Source organism: Nothobranchius furzeri, chromosome 9 (assembly GCF_043380555.1).
Source record: "Nothobranchius furzeri strain GRZ-AD chromosome 9, NfurGRZ-RIMD1, whole genome shotgun sequence".
NCBI lineage: Eukaryota > Metazoa > Chordata > Actinopteri > Cyprinodontiformes > Nothobranchiidae > Nothobranchius > Nothobranchius furzeri.
In genome coordinates, this window is record NC_091749.1 from 32,420,800 (window position 1) to 32,434,627 (window position 13,828).

Genomic DNA, 13,828 nt, shown 5'->3' on the forward strand with positions numbered 1-13,828 from the left:
TATTAGGGAAGTATGTTTAATAATCCTTTTAGTTTGGGATTATCTGGACCACTCGTTCATGGCTCCAATCTTTCATTCGTTCATTATGTTTATTTAACAGGGTCAGATACAAGAACATAAACTGTAGAACCACAGCTCCGTGTTTGTTGCAGTGTTTTTATCAATGGCTCATTTGCAGCATTTGTCCCTAGATTGGCTTTCAAAACTGTTAAAAAGAACAGAAGACAAAATTTCAAACAGTAAATTAAGAATACACAATAAGCTGTTGAAAGTTATGACAACCAGTTTGAGACACACACGGAGTGATCACAGCAAAGGGAGAGATCATTAGGGTTGGGCATCGTTTGATTTTGAACAATTCTGATTCCAATTCCTCGTTTCGATTCCGGTTCCTATCCATTTCCGATTATTTCAAGACATGACATGTTTTCCATGAGCTAGCTAACCATAGGTCCTACTTGATGAAATAATCTTAACTTCAACATGAATTTTAATTCTATGAACAATAACATCACCTTCATTTAGACAAAAACATGTTTTGGAGAAAAAAGAAGACGACTTGCAGCACAACCAGTGTGTTTGTTTCTGACCACAACCAAAGTCTGGAAGAAGCCTCTGGGATGAGAGGCTAAATGTCTCCAACATATCCAGAAACGTCCAGCTGTTTTCCTACCTGCAGCAGCATTCAGTCAGAACAGGAAGTGAAACTTAAATGAAGCTGCAGTCAGTAACAATCTAACAGATTTTAAACATTAAAACTCAAGTAATGACTTATGTGCTTTTGTGCGACCGCGGGAGCGAGGAGCCGGCCAGGGGAGAACCAACCGACTGGCGGCAGCAGCAGGATGAACTACGCTGCTGATAAGTTCTGAGAATTAAATGTGTGTGAAAGTGGAAACGTCGGTGTGGTGTGTAGATTTGTGTGTGAACCGCGGTAACTGTCTTGTTGCAATAATTACACAAAAGATGTTGTGTAATTGGAGTGGGCAGCTGCTAATGGCGTTCATTTGTGTTTATGTTCGTCAGAATAAACGGCGCATCATTAATCTCCAAAGACAAGTGGTGTCACAGCGATCGTTCAGCATTGACCCGCAAAACCTAAACGAGATCCGATTACACCGTCGGCTCAGCTGTATGAAGTGCAGACAGTCACTGGTGTCAAGCCAGCCTCCAGTTGGAGACTTGCAGTCAAGCCAGCCTCCAGTTTGTTTTCTGTTCCCCGTCTATTCAAGTTATTACGGGAATGGATGTGGAAACCGGATTTCAAAATAAAACTCAACTTGGAGTGAATTATCAGATATTTTAAGAACATAATAGCAAATAATTTAGGCTTGTTCACTATTAGCGCCCTGTCAATATCAAGGCAATCTTATTTTGGATTTCAAAGTAAAAGCCCTGTGAATTTTGTTTTTTTTAACTACTCTTTCAATGACTTCAGAATGCTCTTAAAAGCAAAAGTAATATTTCCAAAGAGCAGTTGCATTTTGTATCAACACTATCAAACCACAGCAATTTGAAATTGCCCATATTTGACCGACTCTTTTAACGATTTCAAAATGCTCTAAAATCGAAAGTTGCTGTTTCCACAGGGTAACTCCACTTTAGATCAACAGTATACGCTCACAGCGCATGCGCAATCATGCATCAACACCGCTCGCCCGCTATTTCTCTAGTAACACGTTCGTTTTTAGTTCTACACATTTTTTTACTCACAAAGATTGTCAAGAAAGTGTGTTTGTTGTGTTCATGTGAAATTAAACTGATCACAAAACACAGATTTACTTTAATTTTGTTTTCCTCATCCAACCCCCATAAATCCCTGTGTGTCCTCCTGCAGCACTCCCGAAGGACAACAGGTAAGACAAGACAAAAAAGTCTGACGTGTTGTGTAAAAACAGCTATTTTAGCATATTTTTAGGTCTGACGTGTTGCTACCAGACGTACCATGTGAGCAGTCAGGTCACCTTCGCCTCCGAGAACTGGGCCGTAAAGTGTGAGCACATGGCTCGTGAGATCTGCCTTGCAAGGAAGTCGTACAGTTTGACCTGAAGCTGAGTGCTATGAGTGAAAAAGTCACACAATGTCCGCCCAGCTTTACACATAGGAAAAAGACATTTTTACAATCAGAAATAACCTAGCTAATGCCTTAGGCTAGGCTACAAGACTTGATTACTCAATTACATGTAATTGGAGATGAACTACTTTGTTAGCAACTTTTAAAACTTAATATTTAAAATTTATACTTAAAAAAAGGAACTCACCCCATCTCCTTCCTCGTCATTTTTTCTGCACAAGACTTTTGTGTTCAAAATGAGATTTTTTGACCTCTAGTTTTTGAAATGTCGACAGAGTCAGACACTCAAAGCTCGCCTGTTTAAGTGTAACGACCAGAAGTGAGCGGTATAGGCTCTCCAACAGATTTTTTTTAAAGCGGACCATTATGGCTTTGCAATATTGCTCCACTTGATGGAAATTGTAAAATATCTTTATTTATTCAATCATTTTATAGAAAAATTTAAATTTGCAGTTATCACATAAATACACATAATTGGTTGATAGGAAATATTAAGACTTAGACAAGAGACGTTCAAAAGAGGGGAAAAACAGAAGGGAAGAGGGACTGTGACACAAGACAGTAAATTCCATTGGATTACCTACTGAAAGAAAAAAACAGAAAATAAAACAAGCTATGATATAACACAGTACACAACAGCAAGTATCACAGCCATAACCTAGATAAGTATAACTAACAGTAGATAATAAATATTGATGTCAGCACAGCCCCTGCCGGGAAACATTATCATCTACATGTATTTCAAATTGAGACACGGGCACCGGCAACTTAGGAGAGGTTGAATACACAGACCATCCCTTGGACGCCATTCAGCATGCCCAGCACAAGTGATGTTGTATAGATTGTGGAATAAAATTGAGGTACAGGTGGTTGGAAGGGGACACAGCAGGAATGTCTCACACCCAACTCAGTGAAACAACTGTATGCCAAAGCCCTGGATGTGTGGCGGTGTGATGGAGTGGGGATGAGGAGGGGAGGGAAGTGAAGGCTAAGTACTCTCTCGTGTGGCCAGGTCCCCCGCTGACCACAAATGCCCATCTGGACGGGGGCTTACATTAGCAGCAGCACCAAGCCCCACGGAGTTTGGGGTGGTGGGTGCACATCGTAACCCACCACAGAGGAAAATACATCCACCCAAACATTCAATAATCTCTCTGACTGCATGAGACAAGACACAATGGCTGAGTTTATTCTCCACCTCTGTACTAATTTTAAAGTTAACTATTGCCTTTTTTCTTTATGGGTTTTAAATGTAGTGAACACTTGACAAAGTAAAAAAACAATACAAGACTTATAAATTAAAGGGCCTTGGAGATGTCATTCAAATTTACACCAATGCACATCAAAACATACATGTGAGTAACAGAAAGAATAAAACATTTTTCACAATAATTCTAAGGTGGAATTACCCTGTGAAAACAGAAATTATTCTTTTTAGAGCATTTTGAAACTGTTCCAGGAGTAAGTCTGATATGAGCAGTTTGAAAATGCTTTTATTTTTTAAAGCAAAGTCAGAAGTACTTTTTTTTTTTTACCGTGTCCTGTCTGGCTGTGAAGCAAACAGAATTGATGTCTGAATGCTGGTAACAAGCCTTACAGATTTACTCTCAGGTGGAGCATCAAAGCGTCTGCTTTTAATGTCACGCCTGATACTTAAAACTTTATTGTTATTGTTTTTGAATGCTTTGTAATTCCGACCAGACACTGAGACAGAGGTGAAAGAGAAAGGAAAAGACAAAAGGTGGGGAAGGGGGGGTGTCCACAAAAATAAACAATAATGAACGAGAGTCTGCTTCTAGACCTGCAGAAAAAGACAAAAAAAAAGCAAAAGAACAAAAAAAGGGACACAACAACAATACAACAAGATCAAGCCATCACTGCATCAACTTGATGAAGAAATATATAATCAACATTGTTTAACTGAAGAATCACATGATAATACATCACAGTGCATCAAGTGCCCACCATAGTCTTAAGACCTGTGTTTAACGTGCCCAAGCCCATACTTTTGAGAGCACCATGTGAGCACCTGTGTGTGTACACGCGCTTGTTTATTTTCTTGTGAAAATAGATAAAATTAAACTTGATTAACACCAGAGCCAGGCGCACTGTGCCGTTATCTCCGTCACTGTAAATGAGGGAAAAACAAAATGATCGGATCCTTTTCTGACCTTCCCCACCTACAAAGTTTAATTACAACAATCAAACGTGACAGAGCCCGGATTTGTATTCTGAACAGTCTAAACATGTTTTAAAAAGAAACGTATGACAAAAGTGGCACCTGCTCAGTAAAACCACCAACAGGGTGAAAATGATCAAAATATTGTAGGCAGAGACGGGCTACAACTTCTGGATCCACTTTATATAAATCGTTTTATTGATTATGGTCTTATGAAAGATAACTTTGACGTACAGGAGCGAACGGTACTGGCTGCTGTCACCTGTTGTGATCGGTTAAAGCAGCTTTCAGATGTCTGAGGGTAGGCCCCGCCCACAACGCCGCGGCTGCTGTGGCTCCCAGTGTCTTCTTTACTGTGGGAAACGGGTAATAATGGCTCTTTGATGGGAACAGGTTGCCGACCCCTGAGCTAGGCAGACAGCTCCCAGCAGCGGAGCAGTGTCACACTAAGAGGCATGTAACGAATGACAAGTGTAATCTAAGTTCTGGTTTGTGGTTGCACATTGAATGTTTTATTTCTTAATTAATTGGTAATAATTTAGTGTCTTTAGATAAAGGAAAAGATAGAAACATAAAATGTATTAAAACTGAAAACTGCATCCTATTATGTCTTATTACCCTTTCCCTAGCCTTGACAGATGATGAAATCCTGGAACTAAAGGCAGTGGAGCCAGAAGCTGCAGTCCTGACAAGCATGGACAACAGTGGCACAGATACAGGTTCATCAGACACGGATACAGAGGAACAAACTGGCTTGCCAGAGCCCTTGACTGCTTTATTTGACACTACACTCAGGGAGCTCTCACCACAGGAATTCAATGTAAAATGTGAAGAAACATTTCAAGGACTAAAAACTACAACGCAGCATCATCATCTAGAAAATATTTATATGTCAATGGTTGTGATGAGAAACGTTTTTATGAAAAAGAAATAAAGTCATGAAACCTTATGAATTTCTAATTACTACCTTGAAGTTATTTGGAATGCAGTTTTTTTTATTCTCTTATTCATTTGACCACAGTTGATTCCTATTTTAGGTTTCTGATTCAGGAACAGTAATTCCAACTAATGTTTCATCTGCCTCAACAGCTTTAATCTACTCTAATTATAAAATGTGAAATATTTTATTTCATGAGTGACCAATCAGGACTCTTAAGATAAATTGACTGTTTATAAACAACAATCTAAGATTCTGAAAAATATGTGGACAATATGATAATCCAAACTCATGATGAAGAAAGTGGCCTTCTTTGAACTGTAACCAATCAACTGAAGGTTTCACAAATTATCAACATTATTTAAAACTCTGTAATTGTTTTTAGTATCTTTTTTAATTCTTATAGGCTGCTTTTAAATCAGTTATTATTCTGTGTATGTGTCAGTATATATCACTAGGTATTTCTCACATTCCATTAACCTGGTTTAAGTCATATTTTACAGACAGAACTCAGTTCATTCAGCTGGACACATCCCAATCCTGTAGTAGCTGGGGTTCCTCAAGGTTCTGTCCTTGTCCCCCTGCTGTTGATCATTTATCTGCTCCCTTTGGGTGTCATATTTCGTAAATGGAAGATAAATTTTCATTGTTACACAGACGACACCCAGTTATACACAGTTATACTGAGGTGCTTCTTATGGGCACAAAATCTGCAATAGCGAAGGCATCAATGTTTTCAGTACTAAGAGACAAGACTTCTGTTACCTGTACAGATCAGCTATAAAGCCTTGGTGTAATTCTGGACAGCACATTGTCTTTCCACTCTCACATCAGTTCAGTCACTCGAGCAGCTTACTTCCACCTACAAAATATTAACCTCCTGTGTCCATTTCTGTCAAATCACTCTACTGCCACTTTAGTCAACAGTTTGGTCACCTCCAGCCTGGACTATTGCAACTCTCTTCTCTTTGGTCTGCCCCAAAAATTAATACATAAACATCAACTGGTTCAAAAGTAGGCTGCTCCTATAATCACCAGAACACCCTATTCTGATCACATCACCCTCGTTATTCAGCAGCTCCATTGGCTGCCAATAAAGTTCAGGGTCCACTACAAAATTTTAGTCCTTACATATGAGGCCATTAATAATCTTGCCCCCTCTTATCTCTCACAGCTCCTACAAGACACTAAACCTTCTTGCATGCTCATATCATCATCTTCCATCAACTTCAATAATCCACCAGCACGTCTTGTCACAATGGGATACTGAGCATTTAGCAGATGGGCACCCTCCTTAAGAAACTTATTACCTGCTCATCTTAGGAACACGACTACCCTTCACCAGTTTCAGGCTAATGTCAAAACTTATCTGTTCAAAGTAGCTTATTCACTGTAACTGTTATTAGTGTTTCATCTGATGTTTTATTTGGGTTTTAAAATTTCTAGTCACTGAATGCTTTGTTTATTTTTAACCTGATTGTACAGTGACCTTGAGTTTTTTGAAAGGCGCTCCAAATAAATTGTGTTAATATTATTATTCAAGAATTTCATAGATGTGGTGCTTTTGGACAAGTTGTCAAGGGTTTAAAACGGGACAGATGAAGACGTGGCTCTCAGATGTATCCAAAAGGATGACAAGGGATCAGATACCAGAGACGCCAATTTATTAAAACATCTCAGGGAGCTGAACAGAACAACCTGATTAAGTTAATCGATCACTTTGAATATAATGACAGCTTCTGTTTAGTGTTTGAAGCATATTACATGAATATATTTGGTTTATTTCAAATGAGAGAGGGGGAACCACTAGATGTCAGTCAAGTCCAGGTGGTTTGCCCACGACCTGCTGGTGGATCTGAGTGAACTCAAAAAAGGGAAGAGGACAAATCAAAATACACCTGATTTCATTGTTACACAGACTTTGGATACAGAGGTTGATTCTGATGAGGAAACTTCAAACTTAGCATTCAAAGATAGAAAGCATTCAATAAAACTGCCTTTAGTTTGAGGATGTCACCATCTGTCAAGGCTGGGGAAAGAGTAGTAAGACATAATTAGGATGCAGTTTAAGTTTTAATAACTTTTATTTCTATCTAATACATTTCTATATTTCATGTTTTCTACGTTTTGTTTGCAATATACCTTCTAAAATATAAAGCTGATAAATGTTTGTGGCGCTCCAAAAAATAAATGCTTTGATAAAATACATAATTAGTGTAATAATAAACATACATTATTGGTCAAAAATATCTGTAGAAATGAGAAAAGGATCGTTTGGCGTCCAGTCCGGCGAGTAACCACTCGTGATGACTACCAGCGCTGAGCTGTTGGCGCCAATTCAGAGCTACGTAAATTACGTGACCATGTGGTGCTTTGTTTGGCTGTTTAGCTAATCAGGCAGCGTCACGTGCGTCTTCAGCGTTTGTGAGATCATACAGGTGACTCCAGTTCCTTTACAAACCTTAAGGAATCACGTGGTAATCTCAGATTGTTTCATGGATTATTTTTTACCTTAAACAACGGAATGACTGCTGGTTCCATGTACACGTTACTATAGAGCATTATTACCTTGTAGATTATTAGAATAAACAAAATAAATTTAGCTTTTTATATTAGATCTTATAACTTCCTCGTGAGCATAAAGTGGGTGTAAAAATCAAAGCGGGTTGTTTAGGCTAATAAAATGTGCATTTGTTTATTCAACATAAGCCTGACAAAGCAGGTATGAAAATGTCAGTTATTGTTATTTTAATTATTCTGATTTTGTTAACAAGTCCCTTGGTCAGACATTTATTTACTGTAGAGTTTACTACTGATAACCTCAAATAGGCCCGGAGTGGCTAATCGGGGTCTGGACCGCAAGGCCCGGTGTTGTTTTTGTTTGTTTGTGTGTTTGTTTGTTTGTTTGTTTGTTTTGGACCGGTGCTCAGTCATCATGTCACTGGACTGATCCCTAAGACTGCCTACCTGCTGAAAGGGCCTCTCATGTCAGGTACAAAAACAAAAACATATTTTTTATAACTCGTCAGTTCTTGTCTTCTTCTCTTTTTCTGTTGGGGTTAGGGTTCAGTCATGGCTTTGATCAGACCGCGCTGTCCCCGGGCTGCCTCTGCCTTTTTTCTGCAGGCGCTTCCAGACGGAACACTTCAGGTGACTCTGGGTGGGAGAAGCAGGACTCAGGAGGAAAACTCTAGAAACAGACGCCACTAAATGTGCAAAACGGGCATTTTTCACTAAAACGTGCTATTTCCGGAGTCAGCAGCAAGACCCAGCAGCATCAGCAGGTAGGATCACTCACTCACTGAGGGAATATTATGAGAATGAATAATGGAGAGGATGACAAAGACCTGCTCTATTAAAGCGGTCCAGATGTTGGCTCTGCCCGGTTCGGTCCGGACCTCACGGTAAAGCCAGGGGTGCAGACTCTCCCACCAGATCCACGGTGCAATTCAACCTGACAATAGTTATCTTTATTTTCATTTACATGAATGATCATGAGGAATCATCTGGACAAATGTGAAAGAAAAAAATCTGTAGAGAAGGAAAATGGAAAGTGTAGGAGTAAACGAGGATGTACTTCTTTAGTAAATGCTCACTGATGAGTTTTCGTGTTTGGGAAATTACAAGTGAGGTCACTCACAAGTTGTGTTTTCATAAAATAGTGTTTCCATCTGAAAATAAGTCAGGGTTTTATTTTAACTTTATTTCTCAGTGTTGCAGCTGGATGCTCTTCTGCGCACCTCTAACAGGCTGCCAGACATTTGAGATTATTTTCTAGTTATTCAATTAAATGATGATTGTATAATGAATATTTTTCTAAAGCAAAGTTTTAATAAGTTATTAAATCAGACACATCAATGCCATAGACACAATCTCTGTCACACCGCTGCATCTTTCGGATCATTACTTCATCCATTTCAGCACGACTCTACAAGGGAGGTCCACTGCTTCCTCCCCAATGGTCTCATTCCGCCACAACCTCCGCAATCTGGCACCCAACTACTTCTCCTCTCTTGTTGCCTCCACTCTTCCATCTCCCAGCACATTCTCTGCTTATGAAATGAATGAAGCCACCTAGTCACTCTGCTCCACACTCTGCTCTTGTCTTAACAACTTGTGCCCTTTAGCCACTAGACCTGCTAGATCCTCTCAGTCGCACTCTTGGCTAAATGATACCCTCCGTTCTCTACGCACCAATCTTAGAGCTGCGGAACGGAAATGGCGCAAAACAAAAGATCCTGGTCATCAATTGAAATTTCAGGAATTATTGTCCTCATTCTCTGCCAGCATCACTAATGCAAAGAAAGCTTTCTACACTGACAAAATTCTCAGCTCTACTGACTCAGAAAATTTTTCAACAATCAAAACTCTGCTCAACCCTCCATCTCCACCTCCTACCAACATTCTATCAGCTGACACCGTTGCCTCATTCTTCACTGACAAAGTGGCAGCTATAAGCAAACAGTTTACTCAACTGGACACTCCTGAACATTCGCAACCACAAACTCCTTCTAGCCCAACCATCTCAGGCCCTACTGCTTCATTTTCCTTTTTCCCCTCTCACTGAGAACTGTAAGTCCAAGCTTCTCACGTGCAGCCGCCCTACTACATGCCCAATTGACCCCATTCCGACTAAGCTGCTCCAAGCTATTGCTCCTACAGTAGCCGCAGCAGTCACACATGTGATCAATGCATCACTGACATCCGGTACATTTCCCACCTCTCTCAAGCATGCTCAGGTTAAACCGCTGCTAAAAAAACATCTCTTCCTCCAAATCATGTGGAGAACTACCAACCTATCTCTCTCCTCCCTTTTCTGTCCAAAATCATTGAAAGGGTGGCTTTCAAGCAGATCACAGAATACCTCTCACAAAACTGTCTGCTTGACCCTTACCAGTCTGGGTTCAAACAGGGCCACTCCACTGAAACCGCTCTGTTAGCAGTGACTGAATCCTTAAAAGAAGCTAGAGGGACAGGTAAATCCTCAGTGCTTTTCCTGCTCGACTTATTGGCTGCATTTGACACTGTCAACCATGGCTTCCTTTTGTCCACACTCTCTAGCATGGGCATCACAGAGTAAGCACACGCCTGGTTTGAATCGTACCTCACATGACGATCATTCAGTGTATCTTGGCTTGGACAATCCTCTACCATGCACCATCTTGCCACAGGAGCCCCCCAGAGCTCTGTACTAGGACCTCTTCTCTTTGCCACATACACCACCTCACTGGGTGAGATCATTCGATCACATGGCTTCTCCTACCACTGCTATGCAGATGACACCCAGGTCTATCTGTCTTTTCCACCTGACGACCACACTGTCTCTGCATGAGTATCAAACTGTCTCTCTGACATAACAAAATGGATGAAATCCCACCATCTCCAACTCAACCTCTCTAAAACTGAACTACTTGTCATCCCAGCAAAACCATCCATACAGCATAATATCGCATCCAAAATGACTTCCTATTAGAGCCCTGCATGGGCCTAAAATCTGAGCCCGTGTACGGCCCGGCCCGAGGGGGTGGAGCCCCAGCCCAACCCGGCCCGAGAAGGTTTTCAGGATTCTCTGGGCCGACCCGAGCCCGACTTTTTTTAACCAACTAAATGAAAACAAAGTGCGTCAATCCTGACCTTTGTGTTTAAAGACGTGCAGGATCCAATCAATTTGTTTTTCCCTCATTTACCGTCACAGAGATGATGGCGCACTGGCTCTGGTGGTAATCAAGTTAAATTTGATCTCTTTCCAACAATTTTCACAAGAAAACAAAACAGTTAAAAGCAGGGCTTGTGTTGTGTTGACCGGACAGTTCCCGTATTTGACCATTTATTTTGACGGAGAAAGAATAGGAAGAATTACCCCGACGCATGCAGACGAACTGACATTTCATTCTACGCACATCGCAGATGTTGCTAAATCACCCAAGAAAAGATTCCCATCTGAACATCTGAGCTGGACACTGCTCAGCGCAGCTCGCTGTCAGCGCATATGTGCACAGCGAGCTGAAGTTGTGGAGATTGTCTTGGCGCGCGTCGCAGAACCAGAGCGCATGCGGGAATGTTCCTCCCACTGAAGCGAGTATTTTCCAAACCCTGTCTCTCAGAGAGACTTGTCACTTAGAAAATGTTCCCTGATTATGAAACTTTGGCTGAATAGTGCTTGTTCCTGTCTCCAATGTGGCGACGCATCCAGGAGCCGTCTGAGGAGAAGCCCAGAATCTCACATCCTCTTCAGCTCAGGAAGCGCCTCTGACTACGCACAAGCGTGACCCATCAACCCGGTCTCACAGTAAGACTGGGTTGGGCCTGTTCAGGTTTACGCAGACAATCTTTACATAGAATTGACTTACAGATATAAAATTAATTCAGTAAAATATAAAGCATTTATTTAAATATCCATTCATTATTTTACAAGCACAGAGAGCCGCATCAGATTCAGATCAGCGGGAAGATTCCTCCGACTGAATTCAGTCGGAGGAATCTTCCCGCATGCGCTCTGGTTCTGCGACATGCTCCAATCCCCTCTCCATATCTTCAGCTCGCTGTATACCTTATGTAGTACATGCTGACAGCGAGCTGCGCTGAGCAGTGTCCAGCTCAGATGTTCAGATGGGAATCTTTTCTTGAGCGATTTAGCTACATCTGCGATGTGCGTAGAATAAAATGTCAGTTCGTCTGCATGCGTCGGGGTAATTTTTTCTATTCTTTCTCCGTCAAAATAAACGGTCAAATATGGGAACTGTCCGGTCAACACAAGCCCTGCTTTTACCTGTTCTGTTTTCTTGTGAAAATAGATAAAATTAAACTTGATTAACACCAGAGCCAGGTGCACTGCGCCGTTATCTCCATTACTGTAAATGAGGGAAAAACGAATTGATCGGATCCTTTTCTGACCTTCCCCACCTACAAAGTTTAATTACAACAATCAAACGTGACAGAGCCTGGATTTGTATTCTGAACAGTCTAAACATGTTTTAAAAAGAATCGTATGACAAAAGTGGCACCTGCTCAGTAAAACCACCAACAGGGTGAAAATATCAAAAAATTGAAGGCAGAGACGGGCTACAGCTTCTGGATCCACTTTATATAAATCGTTTTATTGATTATCTTCTTATGAAAGATAACTTTGACGCACACGAGCGACCGGTACCGGCTGCTGTCACCTGTTGTGAGCAGCGCTCTGCTGTCTGAGGGTAGGCCCCACCCACAACGCCGCGGCTGCTGTGGCTTCCAGTGTTTTCTTTACTGAGGGAAATGGGTAATAATGGCTCTTTGATGGGAACAGGTTGCCGACCCCTGGTTTAAGTGTTTCAATTTTTTTGAATTGGATTAAAAATAAAGGCGCCCGGCCCGGCCCGTGTCCGAGGTAATCACGCAGTTGTTGGCCCGAAGCCCGGCCCGACGGCCCTCGGGCCGGGCCGACCCAAGGGCCTAGGGCTTCAGTGCAGGGCTCTACTTCCTATCTCTGGCTCCTTCAAAAGCAGTTCGAAATCTGGGTGTTGTGATTGATGAACACCTGACCTTTAAAGATCATGTTGCCTCTATTGCTCGTACATGCCGCTTTGCGCTGTATAATATATGGAAGATCAGACCATACCTAACACAACATGCCACCCAGCTCCTGGTGCAATCTACTGTCATCTCCCGCCTCGATTATTGCAATGCTCTTCTAACTGGTCTTCCAGGCTGTACTGTGAGACCTCTTCAAATGGTCCAGAACGCAGTGGCGCGTCTGGTCTTCAATCAGCCAAAAAGAGCACACGTCACCCCTCTGTTCATTGAGCTCCACTGGCTGCCGCTAGCAGCACGCATCAAATTCAAATTGCTAACACTAGCATACAAAGTCCGAGATGGTACGGCTCCCATCTACCTGAATCCTCTTGCAAAGGCTTACGTCTCGGCCCGGCCGCTCCGGTCATCAAAAGATCGTCGGCTAGCAGTGCCTACACCACACTCAGGACAATCCAGACTCTTCTCATGCATCGTTCCACAAATGTGGAATGACCTACCAAGCTCTACCAGAACAGGAGCTTCCTTTTCAATTTTCAAGAAACTCCTGAAGACTCTGCTCTTCAGAGAGTATCTAACTAGCACCTTGCCTGCACCCGTCCCCCCTCTCTACCATCCACTAGTTCCCTCCTCTCCATGACTGATGTCAATGTTGTTGTTGTTATTATTGTTGTTAGCCTCAAGGGCAATATGCCGATTATCACTTGTAAGTCGCTTTGGACCAAAGCGTCTGCTTAATACATAAACATAAACAAACATAAACATCAACAGGTGGTCATATAATAATCAGACTGTTACCAGTCAGTCATTTTTACCTAAAGCTTTTCTGTTTTATTTATAAACAAATCCCAATTCTTCTGTTTAAAGTAGTATTTTCTTTATTTTTGGAGTAAAATATTCATTTCATTTCTCAAAAATTAACATTTAGAGGTAAAATCTGTTCTTATGGTTTAAGATTACCCCACATGGCTTCCAGTATCAAATTTAATGCAATGGGGTTTAAGGTCCACAGGATGGTGTTAAATCACTTTCAACTGAACCATGATCAAATCCTAAATAATCTATTTTACCTGGCCTCCATAAATAACATTTGCAGATCTTCTGACTGAACACATTTGCTCTAATGCCA